A 23,299-nucleotide genomic window follows, 5' to 3' on the forward strand; every position below is an offset into this window, starting at 1 on the left:
GGAGGAGGTCTCCACCAGCTTTTCTCCACCCGTGTCTGGGTGGCCCCCTCGGACAGGCTCCCCTAGCTTCCTTCACTTCGCGCATCCCAGCGTGCAGGATACTGCCTGCCTGCCTTGCCACCAGGCTGTCCGTTCGGTGGGCAGGGGCCACGCCTGGGATGCCCACCTCTGTATCCCAGGGCCTAGCCCTGAGCAGGTGCTCACTAACCGGGAGTGGAGTAAATCAAGGGATGAGTAAAACCTCGTCAGAGGAGAGGGCTGGAGTGTCTACACCCGGGAGCCAGAGGCGGGGGGCGGGGGGGGGGGGAGAGGGCGCTGGCGGCGCGGGAGGGGTGAGTGCCGGCCTCGCGGGGCACAGCACTGACAACCTGGGCTGCACGGGTTCAGGAGCGGCGGGCGGAGGGCGCCTGCCAGCTGCAGGCCGGGGAGCAGGGGCCCGGGCGGCCAGGGCCACCTGCTACAGCCAGTCGCCCCCGCGAGGCCAGGCCAGAGAAATCGGAAAGGCCCTCCGCCTAGCCTTGCAGTCGCCGTGGTCGCTGCTGCCGCCGCCGCCGCCCCCGCGGCGGAGCTAGAGCCGACCACCTCCTCCACCGCGCGCTTGTCCCGCCCGTCGCTCTTGGCCCCTTCCGGCCACCGTTGCTCTCTGGAACGCCGCGCCCGTGACCCGGAAGCGCATTCTCCCTAGTAACTGAGGGACCGCGGCGGCGCCGGCCTCCCGGGAGCCACGGTGAGGCCTCCCCGCCCCCGCCTCGCGCATCCCACCTTGACCCCTTCCCGGGACCTTCCCCGGGGCTGACGTGCGGGGCCTCCGCGGCGCTTCCCTCGGTACCTGCGCCGGCGGCGTCGGGCGAGCGCCATCGGCCGCTGGCATCGCTCCCCGGCCCTGGCACCTATATCCGGCCCTGACATCGCCCTTGCCCATCCCACGCCCCTAGCTCCCGGCCCCCCTGGCCTCCCAGGCCCAGCTTCTCCCGCCCGAGTCTCTCCAGCCCTCCCTTGTAGCCCAGTATGGTGCCCCGAGAGGAGGAGCAGAATTAACAGAGCCTGTTGCTGTAGGGAGGAAGCTTCCCGAGGTTTGGGTCACCTGTGGATGCGTTCGCTTGGGTTGGGACACTGATGTTTAGGACTGGCAGGGATGGGACTCCTTAGGATCCTTGACCAGCCGCCGCTTTATTGTATTACTTGATGTTTGCCTGCTGCTTTGTGCTTTGCAAAGTCGTACACTTTATCTGCTTCCTTAGTCGTGGAGACTCACTTGAATATTTTTAACGGATCCTTTAACTGGGAATTGGCGTTCCAGTTTTTAGTGCGTTTAGTATTCTGTACGTTAGGTTTTGGGTCTTCCAGTTGTCTACAGAAGGAACTCTCCATGGGACTGAGTAGGTTTGGGAAAAATTTCAAGTGAAATTTTACTACATTGAAAAAGTAGGGACAGGTGTTGCTAATATCTCTGATTTACATCTGAAAACAGATTCAACAGTGTCTAAAAGTCCCACCTGGCTTCCCCTCCCCCTCCCCCAGAAACTGATAAGCTAAAATTTATATGAAAGTACAAAGAACTGAAAACCTTCCTTAATTAAGTGTGAAGAGTGGCACGAAAAAACTCTTAGCCTTATTTGAACATTGTTGGATAATGACATAATTAATCCAATATAATGGAGTTAAACTGAGGCATGTGAACAGTTCTTGGGAATGACATTATTTGGGACTACAGTGCAGGCGTTTATATGTCAAAATCCATTATTCAAACTGTGTAATTTAATTTCAGTTCTGTAATATTTATGAAACACTGTATTATATGCACCTGAATGGATATGTAAGAAAGAAGAGACTGCACACCTTAAATTATGAGGAAAACTAGAAGACAGCATCTGTTTAAAGACAAAGTCAAAGGGAGTTGAGATCAGCATGGCCTGGAGTTTTCAGTAATATATTTATGGATTATAGCTCCAGAGTATAAATACAGTTTGTATTGGAGGGGACAGGAAGTTCTAAATAGTTTCTCTCCTTATACTCTTAAGGGTTTGGGAAATAGTCCCATGTGACATTTTGTAATTTTTATGGAAAGCTCTAAGGTCACTTGATTGCACTATGTCTTCCACTCTTGGTACAAATCAAGCTGGCATTTTTTTGTGTTTGAGATCTAAAATGATGCTACCAGAAGGGGGCTTTGACACTTAGAGATTCTTTTTTTTTTCTTTCTTCTTTGTTTGGCTGCACCCAGAATATGTGGAAGTTCCTGGGCCAGGGATCACACCCATGCTGCAGTTGCAACCTGTGCAACAGCTGCAACAACTCTGGCTCCTTAATCCCCTCTGCCACAAGGGAACTCCTAGAGATTCTTCCCTTTGCTTCTGGAGTTGGTCTTACTTTTATATGAGGCACCACAGTTTAAGTAGAGTTAGTCACTGTTTCTTATATACTTACGAGTCTGGTGAATTGTTACTCTGGGCTGTTTCCAGAGTGCTTCCTATGTAGCAGCCACTGTATCAGGAAGTACTAAAAACAACATTTGCTCCGCAGCTAGTAATGGTACTTTATCTGTGGGGTGTGTATGTGTTCATCAGGCTTTGGTGCTCAGCATTTGCCAAGAGACATAGAAGGGCTGGAGAAATTTATAGAGGCATCTGAATTGACTCTTTTTTAGGAGATGAATAGGGATTTTAGGCTCAATTGCTTTGGGTAACCACCAAAGAGTCATTTGTGAAGATGCACAAACTCTTAAGGAGATCTTCTAAAGTGGGTTATTGCTTTCTTATAGGTTTGGTGCCCATTTATTTACTTATTCAGCAAGTATTTGAGGGCTCACCTGGCTCTGGGCCATGTGCATAGCATTGGAAATGGGGGAGAGTGCATACATGGTCCCTCTTCTTTAGCAGATGCTGTCAAATAGTCACAGCCATGTAAAACTGCAACTGTGACAAGTATTTGAGCTAGGGAAGTCACAGAGTGACATCTGAAGTGAGATCTGAAGGATGCACAGGAAAAGAAGAATGTCCCAGGCAGAGCAAACAACAAGGGCAAAGGCTCTGTGATGGCAGGAGTCACAGAGAGGACAGGGGACTTAGGGCATAGTTCTATGAATGGATCAGGAAGAGTGTAGAAGATTCTGATGAGAGAGTAGGGTGGAGAGGTGTGCCAGAAGGTGCTGGCCCTGTAAGCAGGTTGAAGAGTTTTTCTTTATACTTGGAGTAAAGAGAAGCCTCTAGATAGTTTTACCTAGAGAATCGGCTAGATTGTGGGTGGGGATGACACAATTAGATTGTGTTTGAATGGCCTGCTTTGTATTTCTACCATTGCTTAGTGTTTGAATTGTTTCTCTTCATTTTTTTCAACATGTCCCGTCAGCTTTGTCCTAGTTGGGGAAGCTTCCATGTCCCATTAGCAAGGCATGCCCATCTTTTCTTTTCTTTTCTTTTTTAATCTGGAGAAAAAGAATTTAGGGATTAGGATTGGACCCAGAAGTTAGTTGATCTGAAATATTTTTGCATCAGTATAACTTCTGGGTGCTAATTTCTTTGGCTCTTTTTCTTTTTAATTGTGGTTAAAAAAATAGTATAAAGCTTACCCTCTGTCACTCATTTTTAAGTGTACAGTCCAGAGGTGTTAACTATATTTCCATTGTTGTGTAACATGTCTAGGACTTTTTCATCTAGCAAAACTAAACTCAGTACCCATTGAACAACTCCTCCCCCCTGACTCCTGGCCACCACCCTTGGACTCTCTGTTTTCATGGTTTTGTTGACTCTAGGTAGCTCATCTACGTGAAATCATACAATATGTGTGCATCTGTACTTTCATACTCCTTCTCTGCAGTATCCTTCGACTCAAGTCCGCCCAGTTCTTTAAGGCTCAGTTCCTCTCCCTGTCTTTCCACTTGGATTAATAGGTCCAGAGTGAAAGAGGCCTTAGAAATCATCCTGTCTTATTCTAGGTGAGAACATAGAGTCCTATAGAAGTTTCAGTGATTTGCCCAAGGACAGACAGCTTGTGAATTCAGGCACAGTTTGGACTAGCGCTCTGGTCTTTCGACTTCTGAATGGGTGCCTTTTCTGCTTCAGTCTGCTTGCATTGTTGTGATTTCGTGCTTTATTATTTTTTGTTTCATTTTGTTTTTGGCCAGGCCCACAGCATACATAAGGTCCAGGGCCAGGGATCAAACCTGAGCTACAGCAGTGAGATTGCCAGATCCTTAACCCACTGAGCCACCAGGGAACTCCTGTACTTTAGTTAGATCAGAAGTAAGCCTGAGGCACAGTGAGTTAAGAATCTGGTGTTGTGCAGCTGTGGCGTGGGTCACAGCTGCAGCTCAGACTGGATCCCTGGTCCAGGAATTTCCATATGCCACAGATGTGGCCTAAAAAGAAAAGATTAAAAAAAAGGCTTTGTTGTTCTTTTTCCAGATTTTGGCTCTTTGAGATCCTTTTCATATCGAAAAGAAATCTGGAAAAAAGAATAGCGAAGTTAAAGGACTTACACTCTCTGACTTGAGGTCTTATTATAAAACTATAGTAATCAAATCAGGGAACTATATCTAGTTTCTGGGGGTGGAGCATGATGGAAGGTAGTATGAGAAAAAGAATGTGTATTTATGTATGACTGCGTCACTATGCTGTACAGCAGAAATTGGCACAACACTGAATCAACTATAATGAAAATGAAATTAAAAAAGAATTTGATTGGGATTGTATTGACTCTATAGATATTTTGGGGAGAATTGCCATCTTCTTCTCAGCTATGTTTTGTAATTTTCATTGTGCATATCTTATACATCTTTTGTCACAGTTATCCTTATGTATTTTGTATTTTTGATGCTATCGAAGTGATGGTTTTAAAAAACTTTGTATTTTTGACTGTTGCTAATATATAGGAATGTGACTGATTTTTGTTGTTGGCTCTGCTCACTTATTCTAGTCACTTTAAAATTGATTTCATTGTATTTTCTATATAGAGATGATATCATCTGAATACAGATAGTTTTACTTCTTCCTTTCTAATCTTTTTTTTCCCATTAAGATTCTCACCTTTTTTGTATTTTAATGAATGTTACAATTTAAAAAGTTACAACATATTTTGCTCTAGTTTTTTAAATTACTTAATGAATTTTATAACATTTATAGGTGTACAATAATCATCACAACCAAATTTTACAGCACGTCCATCCCAAACCCTCAGTGCATCCCCCGACCCCACAACTGTCTCATTTGGAAACCATAAGTTTTTCAAAGTCTGTGAGCCAGTATCTGTTTTGCAAAGAAGTTCACTGTGTCCTTTTTTTCGATTCCACATGTCAGTGATGTTGGTGTCTCATTGTCTGACTGACTTCACTCAGCATGCTAATTTCTAGGTCCATCCATGTTGCTACAAATGCTGTTATTTCTTTCCTTTTTAATGGCTGAGTAATATTCCATCGTGTATATGTACCACATCTTCTTGATCCACTCCTCTGTTAATGGACATTTAGGTTGTTTCCATGTCTTGGCTATTGTAAATAGTGCTGCAATGAACATTGGAGTACATATGCCTTTTTGAGTCATGGTTTTCTCTGGATAGATGCCCAGGAGTGGGATTGCTGGATCAAATGGGAGTTCTATTTTTAGTTTTCTGAGGAATCTCCATACTGTTTTCCATAGTGGTTGCACCAATTTACATTCCCACCAACAGTGTAATAGGGTTCCCTTTTCTCCACACCCTCTCCAGCATTTATTGCTTATAGACTTTTTGATGGCCATTCTGGATGGTGTAAGATAGTACCTCATAGTGGTTTTGATTTGCATTTCTCTAATGATGAGTGACGTTGAACATCTTTTTATGTGTTTTTTTTGGCCATCTGTATGTCTCCTTTGGAGAATTGTCTGTTTAGATCTTCTGCCTATTTTTTGATGGATTTGTTTGTTTTTTTGGTATTGAGCCACAGGAGGTGTTTATAAATTTTGGCGATTAATCCCTTATTGGTCATGTCATTTGCAAATATTTTCTCCCATTTTGTGGGTTGTCTTTTTGTTTTGTGTAGGGTTTCCTTTGCTGTGCAGAAACTTTTAAGTTTAATTAAGCCCCATTTGTTTATTTTTGTTTTTACCATCATTAATCTGGGAGATGGGTCTGAGAAAATATTGCTGTGGTTTATGTCAGAGAGTGTTTGGCCTATGTTTTCCTCTAAGAAATACCGTATCTGGTCTTATGTTTAGGTCTTTAATCCATTTTGAGTTTATTTTTGTGTGTGGTGTTAGGAAGTGTTCCAATTGCATTCTCCTACACGTAGCTGTCCAGTTTTCCCAGCACCTCTTACCGAAGGGACTGTTTTTCCTCCATTGTATGTATATTTTTGCCTCCTTTGTCATAGATTAGTTGACTGTAGGTGTGTGGGTTTAATTCTGGGCTTTCTATGCTATTCCATTGGTCTACATTTCTGTCTTTGTGCCAGTACCATGCAGTGTTTTTGTCTTTTGTCCTTTGTCCTTTTAGGGCCACACCCATGGCACATGGAGGTTCCCAGGCTAGGGGTCTAATTGGAGCTGTAGGTGCTGGCCGATGCTGTAGTCACAGCAACTCGGGATCCGATCTGCGTCTGCAACCTATACCACAGCTCACAGCAATGCTGGATCCTTAACCTACTGAGTGAGGCCAGGGATCGAACCCACACCTCATGGTTCCTGGTTGGATTTGTTTCCACTGCACCATGATGGGAACTCCCCGTGCAATTTCAATAGCTGTAGCTTTGTAGTATAGTCTGAAGTCAGGGAGCCTGATTCCTCCAGCTCCATTTTTCTTTCTCAGGATATCTTTGGCTATTCTGGGTCTTTTGTGCTTCCAAAAAAACTTTAAGATGTTTTGTTCTAGTTGTGTGAAAAATGTCCTTGGTAATTTGATAGGGATTGCATTGGATGTGTAGATTGCTTTGGGTAGTTTAATCATTTTGATAATATTGATTCTTCCAGTCTAAGAGCATGGTATATCTTTCCATCTGTGTCATCTTCGATTTCTTCCATCAGCATCTTATAGTTTTCAGAGTACAGGTCTTTTGTCTCAGTGGGTAGGTTTATTAAGTATTTTTTTAAATTTATTTTTTATTTTTAAATTTTATTTATTTATTTATTTTTTCCCCGCTGTACAGCATGGGGATCAAGTTACTCTTACATGTATACATTTTTTCCCCACCCTTTGTTCTGTTGCAATATGAGTATCTAGATATAGTTCTCAATGCTACTCAGCAGGATCTCCTTGTAAATCTATTCTAAGCTGTATCTGATAACCCCAAGCTTCTGATCCCTCCCACTCCCTCCCTCTCCTGTCAGGCAGCCACAAGTCTATTCTCCAAGTCCATGATTTTCTTTTCTGTGGAGATGTCCTTTTGTGCTATATATTAGATTCCAGTTATAAGTGATATCATATGGTATTTGTCTTTGTCTTTCTGACTTATTTCACTCAGTATGAGAGTCTCTAGTTCCATCCATGTTGTTGCAAATGGCATTATGTCATTCTTTTTTATGGCTGAGTAGTATTCCATTGTGTATATATACTACCTCTTCCGAATCAATCATCTGTTGATGGACATTTGGGTTGTTTCCATGTCCTGGCTATTCTGAATAGTGCCGCAATGAACATGCAGGTACATGTGTCTCTTTTAAGTAGAGTTTTGTCTGAGTATATGCCCAAGAGTGGGATTGCGGGGTCATATGGAAGTTCTATGTATGGGTTTCTAAGGTATCTCCAAATTGTTCTCCATAGTGGCTGTACCAGTTTACATTCCCACCACCAGTGCAGGAGGGTTCCCTTTTCTCCACACCCCTTCCAGCACTTCTTATTTGTGGACTTCTTCATGATGGCCATTCTGACTGGTGTGAGGTGGTATCTCATGGTAGTTTTAATTTGCGTTTCTCTTATAATCAGTGATGTTGAGCATTTTTTCAGGTGTTTGCTGGCCATCTGCATATCCTCCTTGGAGAACAGTCTATTCAGGTCTTTTGGCCATTTTTCCATTAGTTGATTGGCTTTTTTGCTGTTGAGTTGTGTAAGTTGCTTATATATTCTGGAGATAAGCCCTTGTCCATTGCATCGTTTGAAACTATTTTCTCCCATTCTGTAAGTTGTCTTTTTGTTTTCTTTTTGGTTTCCTTTGCTGTGCAAAAGCTTGTCAGTGTGGTTAGGTCCCATTGGTTTATTTTTGCCCTTATTTCTATTGCTTTGGGAGACTGACCTGAGAAAATATTCATGATGTTGATGTCAGAGAGTGTTTTGCCTATGTTCTCTTCTGGGAGTTTGATGGTGTCTTGTCTTATATTTAAGTCTTTCAGCCCTTTTGAGTTTATTTTTGTGCATGGTGTGAGGGTGTGTTCTAGTTTCATTGCTTTGCATGCAGCCGTCCAGGTTTCCCAGCAATGCTTGCTGAATAGACTTTCTTTTCCGAATTTTATGTTCTTGCCTCCCTTGTCAATGATTAATTGACCATAGGTGTCAGGGTTTATTTCCAGGTTCTCTATTCTGTTCCATTGGTCTGTCTGTCTGTTTTGATACCAGTACCATACTGTTTTGATGACTGTGGCTTTGTAGTATTTCTTGAAGTCTGGGAGAGTTATGCCTCCTGCTTGGTTTTTGTTTCTCAGGATTGCTTTGGCAATTCTGGGTCTTTTGTTGCTCCATATAAATGTTTGGATTGTTTGTTCTAGTTCTGTGAAAAATGTCATGGGTAATTTGATAGGGATTGTATTCCTAAGTATTTTATTCTTTTTGATGTGATGGTGAATGAGATTGCTTCCCTAATTTCTCTTTCTGATCTTTCGTTGTTAGTATATAGAAATGCAGTTGATTTCTGTGTATTAACTTTGTATCCTGCAACCTTGCCAGATTCATTGATGAGCAATAACAGTTTTCTGGTAGCGTCTTTAGGATTTCTAGGTATAGCATTATGTTATTTGCAAATAGTGATAGTTTTACTTCTTCCTTTCCAATTTGGATTCCTTTTATTTCTTTTTCTTCTCTGATTGCCTTGGCTAGGACTTCCAAAACTATGTTTTTTTTTTTTGCTTTTTAGTGCCACACCCACAGCATATGGAGGTTCTCAGGCTAGGGGGTCTAGTCAAAGCCACAGCTGCCAGTCTATGCCAGAGCTACAGCAATGCCAGATGTGAGCTGCATTTGCGGCCTATACCACAGGTCATGGCAATGCTAGATCCTTAACCCACTGAGCAAGGCCAGGGATCGAACCCACAACCTCATGGTTCCTAGTCAGATTAATTTCCTCTGTCCCATGACGGGAACTCCCCAAACTACGTGAGCAGACATTCTTGTCTTATTCATGATCTCAGTGGGAATTCTTTCAGCTTTTCCCCATTGAGAATGATGTTAGCTCTGGGTTCGTCATTATTTTGTTGAGGTAGGTTCCCTCTGTGCCCACTTTTTTTTTTTATCAGAAATGGGTGTTGGATTTTGTCAAAGGCTTTTTCTGCATCTCTTGAGAGGATTATATGGTTTTTATTCTTTAGTTTGTTAATGTGGTGTATCGCACTGATTGATTTGTGGATATTGAAGAATCCTTGCATCCCTGGGATAAATCCCACTTGATTATGATGTATATTCCTTTTAATGTATTGTTGGATTTGGTTTGCTAGTTTTTGCATCTATGTTCATCAGTGATTGGCCTGTGATTTTCTTTTTTTTGTGGTATTTTTGGTTTTGGTATCAGGGTGATGGTGGCCTCATAGAATGAGTTTGGGAGTATTCCTTCCTCTGCAGTTTTTTGGAATAGTTTCAGAAGGACAAGTATTAGCTCTTCTCTAAATGTTTGATAGAATTCACCTGTGAAGCCATCTGGTCCTGGACTTTTGTTTATTGGAATTTTTTAAATCACAGTTTCAATTTCAGTTCTTGTGATTGGTCCGTTCATCTTTTCTATTTCATCTTGGTTTAGTCTTGGAAGATTGTACTTTTCTAAGAATTTGTCCATTTCTTCTCGGTTGTCCATTTTATTGGCATATAGTTGCATGTAGTAGTCTCTTATGATCCTTTATAGTTCTGTGATGTCCGTTCTAACTTCTCCTTTATTGATTTGAGTCCTCTTTTGTTTTTTCTTGATAAGTCTGGCTAAGGGTTTATCAATTTTGTTGATCTTTTCAAAGAACCAGCTTTTCTTTTCATTGACCTTTTTTGTGGTTTTCTTCATTTCTATTTCATTGATTTCTGCTCTGATCTTTATGATTTCTTTCCTTCTGCTAACTTTAGGTCTTGTCTGTTCTTCTCTCTCTAGTTGCTTTAGATGTAAAGTTAGGTTTTTTTTTTTTTTTTTTTTTGAGCTTTTTCTTGTTTCCTGAAGTAGGCTTGAATTGCTCTTAACGTCTCTCTTAGAACAACTTTTGCTGCATCCCATAGGTTTTGGAGTGTCGTATCTTTGTTGTCATTTGCTTCTAGGTATTTTTAAATTTCCTTTTTGATTTCTTCAGTGATCCATTGGTTGTTTAGTAGCATGTTGTTTAGTCTCCATGTGTTTGTGTTTTTTTACAGTTTTTTTTCTTGGTGTTGATTCAACTGTTATTTCTTCAGATATTTTTTCTTTCTCTACCTTTCTCAGTCTCCCCCAACCCCTGCCCTGCTGATTTCAATTACCCATATATATGTTGCTCAAAATCCCACAGCTCACTGATGTCCTCTGTTAATTATTTTTCTGTGTGTTTTCCTTTCTGTTTTTCATTTTGGATAATTCCTATTGCTTTATCTTAAAACAATTTATTAATTTTTTTTTCCTCAACAGTGTCTAATCTGCTTTTAATCTCATCCAGTGTATTTTTCATCTTGGGTGTAATAGTTTTCATCTCTAGAAATTTGATTAGGATCCTTTTTATATGTTCAGTGACTTTTTTTTTTTTTTGTCTTTTTAGGGCTGCATTTGTGGCATATGGAGGTTCCAAGGCTAGGGGTCAACTTAGAGCTGTAGCTCCTGGTCTATGTCACAGTCATAGCAACACCAGATCCGAGCCACATCTGCAACCTAAACCATAGCTCATGGCAAAGCCGGATCCTTAACCCATTGAGTGAGGCCAGAGATCAACCCTGTGTCCTCATGGATACTAGTCAGATTCATTTTCGCTGAGCCACAATAGGAACACCTTCAGTGACTTTTTTCCTCTAATTTTTTAAACATATGGATTACATTTCTAATAACTTCTACTTTCTTGTTCTTTTCAAATTATTCCCATATATTTCTATATTCTCTCTCTCTCAGTCTCTCTGCCCCTCTTTTTCTCACACACAGTACACAATACATCCTCTTTATTAAAGAGGTAATGCGGGAGTTCCCGTCGTGGCGCAGCGGTTAACGAATCTGACTAGGAACCATGAGGTTGGAGGTTCGATCCCTGGCCTTGCTCAGTGGGTTAAGGATCCCGCGTTGCCGTGAGCTGTGGTGTAGGTCCCAGACACGGCTCGGATCTGGCATTGCTGTGGCTCTGGTGTAGGTCGACAGCAACAGCTCCGATTAGACCCCTAGCCTGGGTACCTCCATATGCCATGGGAGCAGCCCTAGAAAAGGCAAAAAGACAAAAAAAAAAGGTTATGCAAGATACAAAATAATTTCCCTCTTTTGTATATTTGGAAGGTTTAAGAAAGCTAGGTAGTTTGGTTTGGTCAAGATCAGACAGTTAATGTTCAGATTAAAATCTAGGTTTTTTTCACAACTTGTGCTCTTTCCATTACTCCTGCTTCAATAGGAGGGATAAGACACGTGTAAAACTAAAATAAAAGTAACAAGAGGGGAGGCGCCGTAATGGAGAAGAATTATGAAAGGTCATAAGGGAGTGTCTAGTTTATAAAAGACTTCCAAGGTTGCAGGAAGCATTTGGGATGAGCCTTGAAGGACAGGTAAGTTTTTGAGTGTTGCTCTAAGGAGGATGAAGCATTGAGGAAGAGAGAAGAGTTTATTGCAGTGAGTGGGGTTGGAAAGATGGGGCATGTGAATTGAGTATGAATAAGGAAAGCAGGTCTCGCGGAAGGTTAGACTGAATTGTGAAGTATTTTTGATGCCTGGCTTTTTAAATTTATTTTTTATTTTTTACTTTTTTTGTCTTTTTAGGGCCATGCCCATGGCATAGGGAGGTTCCTAGGCTAGGGGGTCTATTCGGAGCTATTGCTGTCGACCTACACCAGAGCCACAGCAACGCCAGATCCGAGCCATGTCTGGGACCTACACCACAGCTCACGGCAACGCCAGATCCTTAACCCACTGCGCGAGGCCAGGGATCGAACCTGCAACCTCATGGTTCTTAGTCGGATTTGTTTCCGCTACGCCACGGCGGGAACTCCTGATGCCTGACTTTAACACACCTTTTTTATGTGTCTTGTCTTTTCAACTGCTCCATGGTTCTGACACAGGGATTTTAAAATTTCCTTTCATTACTTAGTACAGTCTTATACATAATTTATAGGTTTATTGATTAATAACATTTCTTACTATAGCAGCCGTAGTGGTATTTTATTAGTACTTGTGATTGCTTTGTTTATTGTATAAGAAATCTTAAATCTTGTGTTCATAAAATTCCTTCCAAAGAAGTCAGCATATTTATGCTAATTCATTATTGATTGCCTCAGCAGTTGGCTTACCAGAGCAAGAGGATCCCACTTTCTCAGGCATCCAGTATCCTGCTTCAACTTAAGCGTCGTTATGTAATCTTGTATTGTTCTAATGAAAGGAATGCTCAGATGATGGCATTGTGGGCAGAACCCAGGCCTGGTTCCCTGGGACTTTTTTACTTCTGGCTGTTAGGGAGGAGTATACATGTGGCACTGTCCTTGAACTCACAACTGCCCACCACGCGCAGAACTGGCCCTGACACAAGTGCTTAGCTGGACTCACGCTAATCTTTGTATCTATAGGATTTGAGAGCTGAGGTTTTAATCAGGGCTTCTTTGAATTTCAGTCAGTAAAGTAATTAATGGAAAAATATCTGACTGTTCAAGTCACATCATTCTTCTTGCACTGCTTTTAATTATCTTATGCAAACCTTTTTACTCCTGAGTTCTGGCAAATGCCCTCTTTGCTGGAGTTCTAGTGCTTCTCAGTGAGTTTGATCAAAAAGCACATTGCCCTTTGCTGTAAACCCCCTTGTTAATGCAGTTTCAGAGGAAAAGATGAAAATCAAGGATTCCCTAAGTCCTGACTAGTTAGAAGGACAGCATAGAACCAAGCAGATTTCCAGTGACCTGGATTGAATCTAGAATTAAAAGACTAGGCATGTATTTACATGCATCTCTGTACAGTGTTGTTTGTTTTTATACCATGGTCTTTTATTAAATACTGGGAAGTTACAAAGTAATGTGTGCAAAGTATGTGTAAAGTATACAGGATAATAGGACAGTGAATATCCATGTACCTGACCATCTAGTTTAAGAAAAAAATTGAAAATCTTTATGCTCCTGTTGCTAGTCCTACCACTTCCTTCCTGTTTCAGAGGTGAGATGAGTTTTGTATTTCCTTTATATTTGAACCATACAGTTTGTATCCTGAAACGGTTGCTTAATTTGCACGTTTTTGAAAAATGAAATCACAATGCAGATTTTTTTCAGTGATTTGCTTCTCTCTGTAACATTATGTGTGTCCACTTTGGTCAATTTTTTTTGTTTTTTGGATTTTTTTTTGCTTTTTAGGGCTGCACCTGTGGCATATGGAGTTCTGGCAAATGCCTTTCAGGCTAGAGGTCTAATCGGAGCTACAGCTGCTGACCTATACCACAGCCACGGCAACACAGCATCCGAGCTGTGTCTGCGACCTACACCATGGCTCATGGCAACACTGGATCCTTAACCCACTGAGTGAGGCCAGGGATTGAACCTACAACCTCATGGTTCCTAGTTGGATTCATTTCTGCTGTGCCATGACAGGAACTCCTTGGTCATATTTTGTAAGTATTTATCCTAGGCTGTTTGCGCTTAGGAAGGTAAATTTATTTCTCAATTATTTTCCTTGTTAACGCAGGTTCAATCCCTGGCCTCGCTCAGTGGGTTAAGGATCTGGCATTGCTGTGAGCTGTGGTGTAGTTTGCTGGTGCAGCTTGGATCTGATGTAGCTGTGGCTGTGGTGTGGGCTGGCATCTGATTCAACCCCTAGCCTGGGAACCTCCATATGCTGCGGATGTGGCCCTAAAAAAATTTTTTTTTTTCCTCATTAGTCCTAAGAAGAATATGATTCATATGTTTCTGCCTTATGGAAATAAAAAATGGTAATGCTCTCTGACTGGATAAAAATAAGCCAGTGTTGGAGTTCTCTGGTGGCAGAGTGGGTTAAGGATCCTACGTTGTCACTGCTGTGGTTTGGCTTCCATCTCTGGCCCAGGAACTTAATGCATGCCACAGGTGCTGCCAAAAAAAAAAAAAAAAAAAGCCTGTCTCCTTTAAGGCATTTAATGCACTTTAATGCACTCTTAGGGCCTTCCGTGGTGAGTGGGCAGGAGCCCTTTAAGGTGGCAGTTTGTTTTTCCTGCCTTTCCCCTTATACCTCCCCTTGGGACACCTGGACCCTCCCTGTTCCCCGGAGAGGTGGCTGGGTGGTTCTTTGCTCTGACTTCGCAGAAGAATCACATGGGGAGGTTTAAGAATGCCCATGCCTGGGCCAAACACTGACCAATTAAATCTGAATATTTCATTTTGTGACTCTTCTCAGCTTTTGCCTGTTTTTTTGTTTTTGTTTTTGTTTTAATTGGATTGCTTCTTTCATGTTGATTTGTAGGTCTTTACATATTCTGTATATAAATCTTTGAAGTCTTACATGTTGCAAATATTTTCTTCCAGTCATTTGTTTTGTCTTTATGGTTTCTTTGGCTTAAAGAAGTTTTTTTTTTTTTAATTCACATTTGCTAATTTATTACATAGATCTGAAGCAAACATTTTCTTACAGTTTTTCTAATTTTCTCCATCTGTGTTACTTCTCCTTTTTAGGTGCTGGTTTTGTGTTTTTATATTATTTGTTTTTTCTTGCAAGTGTTTTAACTATATTGTTAAAAAATAATTTTTTTATTGTAGTTGATTTACATTGTTCTGTCGATTTCTGCTGTACAGCAAAGTGACCCAGTCATACATATATATACACACACTCTTTTTCTCATATTATCTTCCATCATGTTCTATCACAAGTGATTGGATATAGTTCCCTGTGCTGTACAACAGGACCTCATTGCTTATCCATTCTAAAGGTAATATTTGTATCTACTAACCCAATCTGCCAGTCCATCCCACGCCTTCCCTCTCCCTCTCCCCCTCCCCCTCGGCCACCAGAAGTCTGCTCTCCATGTTGGTTTAAAGAAATTTTTAATTTTTAAAATTTGAGTTTCTTTGTGGTTTCTGTGTTTTATGTCCTGAGACCCCTTCCTTTATCCTTAGATTTTGAGTAATTTTCCCTGTGTTTTCTTTTAATATATTTATAATTTTCTTCTAACATTAATCACTTTAAGCCAACTGCAGTCTATTTTTTAGGTAGAGTATTAAGGATCTAACTTTGCTTTTCATTTATGCCATATATTAGATTCCAGTTATAAGTGATATTGTATGGTATTTGTCTTTCTCATTCTGACTTATTTCACTCAGTCTGAGAGTCTCTTGTTCCATCCATGTTGCTGCAAATGGCATTATTTTGTTCTTTTTTATGGCTGAGTAGTATTCCATAGCATATATATACCACATCTTCCTAATTCAATCGTTTGTCAGTGGACATTTGGGTTGTTTCCATGTCTTGGCTATTGTGAATAGTGCTGCAATGAACATGCAGGTGCATGTCTCTTTTTTAAGCAAACTTTTGTTCAGAGAGATGCCCAAGAGTGGGATTGCAGGGTCATATGGTAGTTCTGTGTATAGCTTTCTAAGGTACCTCCATACTGTTCTCCATAGTGGCTGTACCAGCTTCCATTCCCACCACCAGTGCAGGAGGGTTCCCTTTTCTCCACACCCTCTCCAGCGCTTGTTATTTGTGGACTTCTTCATGATGGCCATTCTGACTGGTGTGAGGTGGTACCTCATGGTAGTTTTAATTTGCATTTCTCTAATAATCAGTGATGTTGAGCATTGTTTCAAGTGCTAGTTGGCCATCTGTATATCTTCCTTGGAGAACAGTCTATTCAGGTCTTTTGGCCATTTTTCCATTGGGTGGTTGGCTTTTTTGCTGTTGTGTTGTATAAGTTGCTTGTATATTCTAGAGATTAAGCCCTTGTTGGTTGCATGATGTGAAACTATTTTCTCTCATTCTGTAAGTTGTCTTTTTGTTTTCTTTCTGGTTTCCTTTGCTGTGCAAAAGCTCGTCAGTGTGGTTAGGTCCCATTGGTTTATTTTTGCTCTTATTTCTGTTGCTTTCGGAGTTGTCTTCAACTTTGCATGTCGTGTTAGTGAGGTGCTTGGCACTATAGATTCTCAGATGTTTGTTGAACGAGTACAAGGTATATTTAGAGGATTGTGAGAAAATTGGTTGAAGCCAAAGGTTCCTAGAGGAGTCTGCAAGATGATGAGCCAGGATGAGCCAACAGATTATGAAGCAGCTTAAATGTTTGGCTAAGGAGTTTGGAGTTTGTCTTTAGTTACAAGAGGGATAGAGGAAGGAGGCAAGAGGAAGGAAGGTGATTTATAATTGTTATGCTAAAGAGACTGGTTGTAAGTATTCATCATGGAATTGAAATAATTTTTTTTTTTTAATCTTTTCTTGAGCCGCTCCTGTGGCATATGGAGGTTCACAGGCTAGGGGTCTAATTGGAGCTGTAGCCGCCACCAGCCTACACCAGAGCCACAGCAACATGGGATCTGAGCTGAGTCTGCGACCCACACCACAGCTCATGGCAACGCTGGATCCTTAACCCACTGAGCAAGGCCAGGGATTGAACCCGAAACCTCATGGTTCCTAGTCGGATTTGTTAACCACTGCGCCATGACGGGAACTCCTAAAATAATTTTTAGATGTTTTGATCTTTTTTAGTGTTGGTACTGGTTTATCAAGTAAACAAAGATTGCTGCCAAGGTAAAATAAATGACCTGACATTAATACTAGCAAGTGCGTGTCGAGTGCTTACTGTCTGCCGGGTACTGCTCTGAGAGCCTGGCAAATATTACCTCATTTAGTACTCAAGGCAGCTCTGCATGGTAGGCTTTATTATCGCCTCTTTTAGCTGGTGAAACTGAGGCGCAAAGATGTTAAAGAACTTGCCCAAAGCCACAACTTTTAAGTGGTAGAACAGGATTCAAATCTGGGCATTTTGGCTTCAGAAGCCTCCTTACTAAGCTCAGCTGTCTTCATTACCCTTTAGCCTATTCTGGTAGCACTCCTCCAGAAATTCGTGTTTTAACCTTAAGCTAAGATCCAATGAAACCATTTTGTATATTAACTGACATAAGCAAGTATTATTCAGCTTGTTTTACAATAGATGATCTATTTTGTGATAGCTTCAAATGTTTCATCTGTTGCTTTAAGGGGAGCTAAAATTGGGCCTATTCTGCATCTGATTTGCATGTAAGGTACTTTTTGAAAGTATCAAATATTTGAAATGAAGTTTCAAATATCAAAATTTGGTTGTCTTAGCAACTTAGAAATGAGAGTTTAGAGGAAATTGTTATGTTGTCCTTCAGGCTAGGTAAGCATTGTTCTGGCATATTCTTTATACTTGTCTAGTCTTTGTTAACTGTCTTTTTTTTTTTTTTTTCTTTTTTGGTCTTTTTAGGACCGTACCCATGGCATATGGAGGTTCCCAGGCTAGAGGCCTAATCGGAGCTGTAGCTGCCAGCCTACACCACAGCCACAGCAATGTGGGATCTGAGCTGAGTCTGTGACCTACACCACAGGTCACGGCAATGCTGGAGCCTTAACCCACTGAGCAAGGCCAGGGATGGAACCCGAAACCTCATGGTTTCTGGTCAGATTCGTTAACCACTGCGCCATGACGGGAACACCTTTGTTAACTGTCTTAAAGAGCTTCTCTATGTCTGAAGGAAGGCGATTTTCTGATCTCTGATCTGTCTGTAGTTAATTGTGGAGATAAAATATGCTTTATTCTTTGTAAGTTTCTTTTAAGGCCACTACCATCTGAGGTCAAACAAAATACTTGTATGGTACTTTGCCAAGATTACCGTTGCTGTGGGAATCCTTGCTCTGGATTTCCTCACGCTTGGGGTGATGAAATGTGCACAAAGTGTCTGTACAAACATAGGTTTTATATTTTCTGTGCATTTGGAGGTGGCAAGGTCTTAGTGATGTGGCTTCCCCATAAATAGAAAGTTGAATTCCCACAGCCTGAAGTTTTAAGGTGACCCTACGCTTCTGAACTTGGCCGTGGAGCTCATGTCCCACAGTCTGCTCCTCTGCTTGGAAGGCTTGCATCAGCACAGGGAAGCCGGGGCTCTGGAGTGGATGGAGGCCCAGCTTATTTCCCTGGGACCCATAGACTTCAGGTTTGTTTTGTCTCCCAGAGAAGCAAAGATTCCAGTACTTTGAAGCAGCAAGGAGAAGAAATGCCACAGGTCTGTCTTAGTTGCATTTCAGTATTTTCGGAATTATTTTGGTTCTTTTTCTTGGATTGTCCTATTTCTCTACTCTCTACCTGAAGTTATTAATTATTAAGTCCATGGTGATGCCCTTATGGGTGGGAGAGGTTTTTCACTGGGAAATATAGACTCTTTTGAAAAACCTGCAGACCCTCGAGTCACCATCTTTTAAACTCACTCCCAGTGAGTGGAGCCCGGATGTGAAACATGATTTCTGTACAGAAAGGAGGGCTAGCAGTAGTTTGTCTGCTTTTGTAGGGCCTCTCCCACGTCTCCCCTCATAGGGCGCTCAGCTGACTGACCAGATCCAAAATCAGCCGATTTGCTTGGGGGGGTCATTCAGATGTCCTCGTCTTTCTGTCTGTGTAGTCATAGTCATTTTTATTTAGAATTTTGTGTCCGGCATCCCCCCAGATGCCTTGAATAATGCTAGGATTCTTCTGTGTGACTTTGAGGGGAAAATACAACGGCTTGTAATTTTGCATGTCTTCTTCTGAAGTGTTAGGCAAGATGCCAGGGTGCCATGTTTTGTAGACAGAGACATGGTCCTTAGTGAGGTAAGGTAAGGTAAGGAGTCTGTAGGTAGTAAATTCCAGATGTTTGTGGCTGCAGCCCTGAGAGTAGTCATGGGTATAGTAACAGCTTGCCAAGGGGAAAGGAAGATGTAATTGACATTTTTTAAAAAAAATTACAGAATTAGCAGAAGCCAGGTTGATACTAATGGCTTGTATAAAATTTAAAAAGAGTAGTTTTCATGAAAACTGACATTTGAAATAATACGAAGCTAGGGAAAACTGCTTCCAGTTCTTGTATATTTTAGTCATTATGTTCAGTTGCTTATAGATTCTGAAAGTCGCATGTTTTTCCACATCGCCATGGTAAAATTGGCCTTGTGGATGAGCTTTGCAGCTTTTGTCCTTTGTCTCATTAATTTTGAGATTAGTGCACGTGGAGATGGTGGTGGTGTTTACATTCAAATGATGCGTATAACGGGTGGGCGAGTTCCTTTTCAGCTCAGTTATTAAATGGCTGCTTCTGAATCATGACCTTTGTATGACATCTGTATAACCTTGCTCCATAAAATTTATGCTTTATGTAGGTAAAGGCCTTAAGTGATAGTGGTAGTTTTTGGTGAATTGTTTGCTGAACAGAATATTCTGCCATTTATGACCTGTAACTTAGAGTTTTTAAAAGGGAAATTAAGCCCTCTCACTTGCTTCAGTGTAATTTAGCACGTGTATGTGTGTATGTGTGTATGGGGGAGGTGAAGTGTGTGTACGAGTGTAGGAGTAGATGAAATTACTTTGGGTATTAACTGGTAGTTATGGAATTAGAATGATGAGCATACGTTCATTACATCAGTCTTTCTACTTCGTGATTGTTTTTGCATTTCCAAAACAAAAAGATAAAAAAGTCTCCTCAAAAGTAATGAAGGAAAGTGATAAGATCTTAGACTTTTATTTGATAGCACAGACTAGGAGTTAATGAAATATATGTCACAATTTCTAGGTGGCCTTCTGGATGGGCTTCTCAGTGCTGCTGAAGTATTGCCCTGAATTGCTTCAAGAGAGTTTTCATTCTTTTATCCTCTTACTGCTCAAGTTTACTGATCATGGCAGAGATATTCCAGTGTGACCACTCACACATTATGAAAATAAAACCTTTTGGTTTTTTGAGACACCTTCTTTTGCTATTTAGAGCTGATCATGAATTCTGACACTAATGAGTGCCTTCTTGTGCTTCTTTAAATTCTTCTTTTTTTTTTTGGTCTTTTTTAGGGCACACCCGTGGCATATGGAGGTTCCCAGGCTAGGGGTCGAATTGGATCTGTAGCCACTGGCTTACGTCACAGCCACAGCCATGCCAGATCGAGCCACATCTGTGACCTACACCACAGCTCATGGCAATGCTGGATCCTTAAACCACTGAGTGAGGCCGGGGACCAAACCTGTGTCCTCATGGGTACAGTCAGTTTCGTTTCTGCTGAGCCACAGTGGGAACTTCCGCTTCTTTAGGTTCTGATTTCTGTTTTAAAATAATGAAGGTTTTATTTAGTCCCTTTTCTTTTAGATATCTCAGGTTTCTCTATCTGTTCCTTCCCCTACAGGATGAGGAGATAGTTATTCTTGTTTCTAAACGTACTTGTGTTTAACCTGAGCCTTTTCAACTTTGTCTAGAATTAGTCTCCAGAGTCTGCACATTTATCTCGAAGAGAGAAGTTAGAATAAATTTCAGGGGGTTGAAAGAGCCTGTTGGTATGAAGTCTTTAAAGCACAGAAGCAGTCTTATTTGTTCCAACTTAGTAATTCTGTTGATGACTTTAATCATATTAATAGAATATGGAGAAGAAACATGAGATGGAATTTATAATATAATCCTGTGCAAAGTACACGTGAGAAATGAAGCTGTTTGTTGAAAAATTGAAAACATTTTGGGGCCTTACTTGGTAGCAGAGCTTATTTTTAAGAAGGCCCTGGATGATCTCATTCAGTTTTGGTTTTGTGTGCTGCCTCATCACAGAGCTTACATTTGTCGTGTTGTTTATGATCAGAACTGTGGTGCTTCAATGGCATTAAGATGATCTGTCTTTATCAGGCAGGGAGGTGATCCCTAGAACGACTCTGGCAATATCCTTAATGTACTTCCTGCCTTTACTGATGTATTCCTGTTTGTTATCAAGATGTGAAAATATTAAACTCCAGAATTCAGATAAATCTTATTATAGACACTGAGATTCTAGACTATTATATGAGTTTATAACAGAATTTCATAAGCAGGGGAAAGATAGTTCAATTGTCTTTAAGTTGTCTTAAATACTGAGGTATGGGGAAATGTTTTAGTATTTTGAAGATTATTATTATTATTATTATTTTTGGCTGTGCTCATGGCATGCGAAAGTTTCTGGGCCAGGGATCGGACCCGTGCCACATCAGTGATAACACCAAATCCTCAACCACTAGGCCACCAGGGAACTCCAGTTACTTACCTTTTAAAATTAGAACTGAGAAACCTTACAGAGGCTTTTCATCATTTTTCATTGAAGTTTATTACCAAACTCTGTTTTTTAAATTCCCACTGTGACATTAGGCTGTAATGCATTATTATCATGTTATCAAGAACATTTATTCAGTGTCTGCTTTGTAGGGCACTGTGTAGAAACAGGTGTAAGATGTAGTTCCTGCTCTTCAGTAATTAATAGCTGTTGAGGAATAACAGAGCATGTTTTTTTTTGTTGAGGTGTAGCTTCTATATATGTATATAAATATAAAATACAAGTTTCAAGTATACCGTAGTGATGCATAGTTTTTAAAGGTTATACTCCACTTATAGTTATTATAACATATTGACTAAGGGCATCTCTTTTAATTACTTCATTCAGTGAACATTTCCTGGGTGCCCACTCTGTGCCAGCCCTGTTGGGCACTAGGATACAGTGGTAAACCAGACAGACTCTTGGAGCTCACATTCTAGGATCTTAAATGCCGTTTAACATACTGAATGATGTGATTGTTCAGGACTTTACAGACGAGGTTTTACTTTGTCCTGGTCTGGTTAGGAAAGGCTGTATTGAGGGGTAGTCATGAGCTGGACAGCGGGACAGGAAGTAGAATGTCTGTTTCCCAGTGTGTATTATGTGGAATCTGCTGTAAAAGATTTTGTGGTCAAATAAATGTGGATAGCAGCACACTCTGGGTGTGCAGAGAGGTGATCCCAAGAGCTGGAGAAATTAGGTGAGGTTTATAGAAGGGAGAGGTTTTGGAGTTTGAGCTGTTTTTTAATGGGTACAATTTTTTTTTGTCTTTTTGTCTTTTTCGTTGTTGTTGTTGTTGCCGCCATTTCTTGGGCCGCTCCCGCGGCATATGGAGGTTCCCAGGCTAGGGGTCGAATCGGAGCTGTAGCCACAGGCCTACGCCAGAGCCACAGCAACATGGGATCCGAGCCGCGTCTGCAACCTACACCACAGCTCACGGCAACGCCGGATCGTTAACCCACTGAGCAAGGGCAGGGACCGAACCCGCAACCTCATGGTTCCTAGTCGGATTCGTTAACCACTGCGCCACGACGGGAACTCCTAATGGGTACAATTTTAAGAGTGAGGTTGAAGTGGAGGGGGAGTGAATTGTGTGAACTTGAGCAAAGGACTGGTCCCTACTCGCCCTGCTCTTCACAGAGAAGCTGTCATTTATTTATCTTGGGCCCACCTTTTCACTTTTTCCTTCCTATCAGTATCTTAACACATTCAAGTTTCCCCTTTAATGAAAATAGTAGCAACAGCAAATGGAAACTCTCTCTTTTGATTTCACCTCTCCATCTTCACAGTCAAACTTCAGGAGTCACCTGAACCCCTGAGTTCCACGTGCTCCCTGGTTACTTCTCTTTGGTTATTATTCCTATTGCTTCTTTGAAACAGCTCTCTCCAAGCTCCCTGTGACATCCCAAGTCAAACAAACACTTCTTTTTTTCTTTCCTTCTTCTTTTTTTTTTTTTTTTTTTTAGGGCCACACCTGTGGCATATGGAGGTTCCCAGGCTAGGGGTTGAATTGGAGCTACAGCTGCCCGCCTAGACCACAGCCACAGCAGTGCAGGATCTGAGCTGTGTCTGCAGCCTACACCACAGCTCACGGCAGTGCCGGATCCTTAACCCACTGAGCCAGGCCAGGGATCGATCCCGCAACCTCATGGTTCCTAGTCGGATTCGTTTCCACCACACCATAACCGGAACTCCACACACACTTATTCTTTATTTCACTTTTAGTGGAGTAGGACTTTATTGGCCACGACCTTTTTGAAATCTTGATTTTCT

The 23,299-nt window shown here is 41.4% G+C and overlaps 1 protein-coding gene across 4 annotated transcripts in view; it reads left to right on the top strand.

Moving 5' to 3' along the window:
• The first annotated feature begins 641 nt into the window (after positions 1 to 641).
• The window catches only part of DIS3L2 (DIS3 like 3'-5' exoribonuclease 2), a 364,222-nt gene continuing 341,564 nt past the window's right edge, over positions 642 to 23,299 (top strand). For 2 of the 4 annotated variants that reach the window (XM_047773760.1, XM_047773762.1), the window contains exon 1: positions 642 to 727. The gene's annotated coding sequence lies outside the window, so the exon portion shown is untranslated. The remainder of the gene's footprint in view (positions 728 to 23,299) is intronic. The other 2 variants (XR_007134111.1, XM_047773761.1) reach the window with 2 other exon arrangements.

Source organism: Phacochoerus africanus, chromosome 3 (assembly GCF_016906955.1).
Source record: "Phacochoerus africanus isolate WHEZ1 chromosome 3, ROS_Pafr_v1, whole genome shotgun sequence".
Taxonomy (NCBI): Eukaryota; Metazoa; Chordata; class Mammalia; order Artiodactyla; family Suidae; genus Phacochoerus; species Phacochoerus africanus.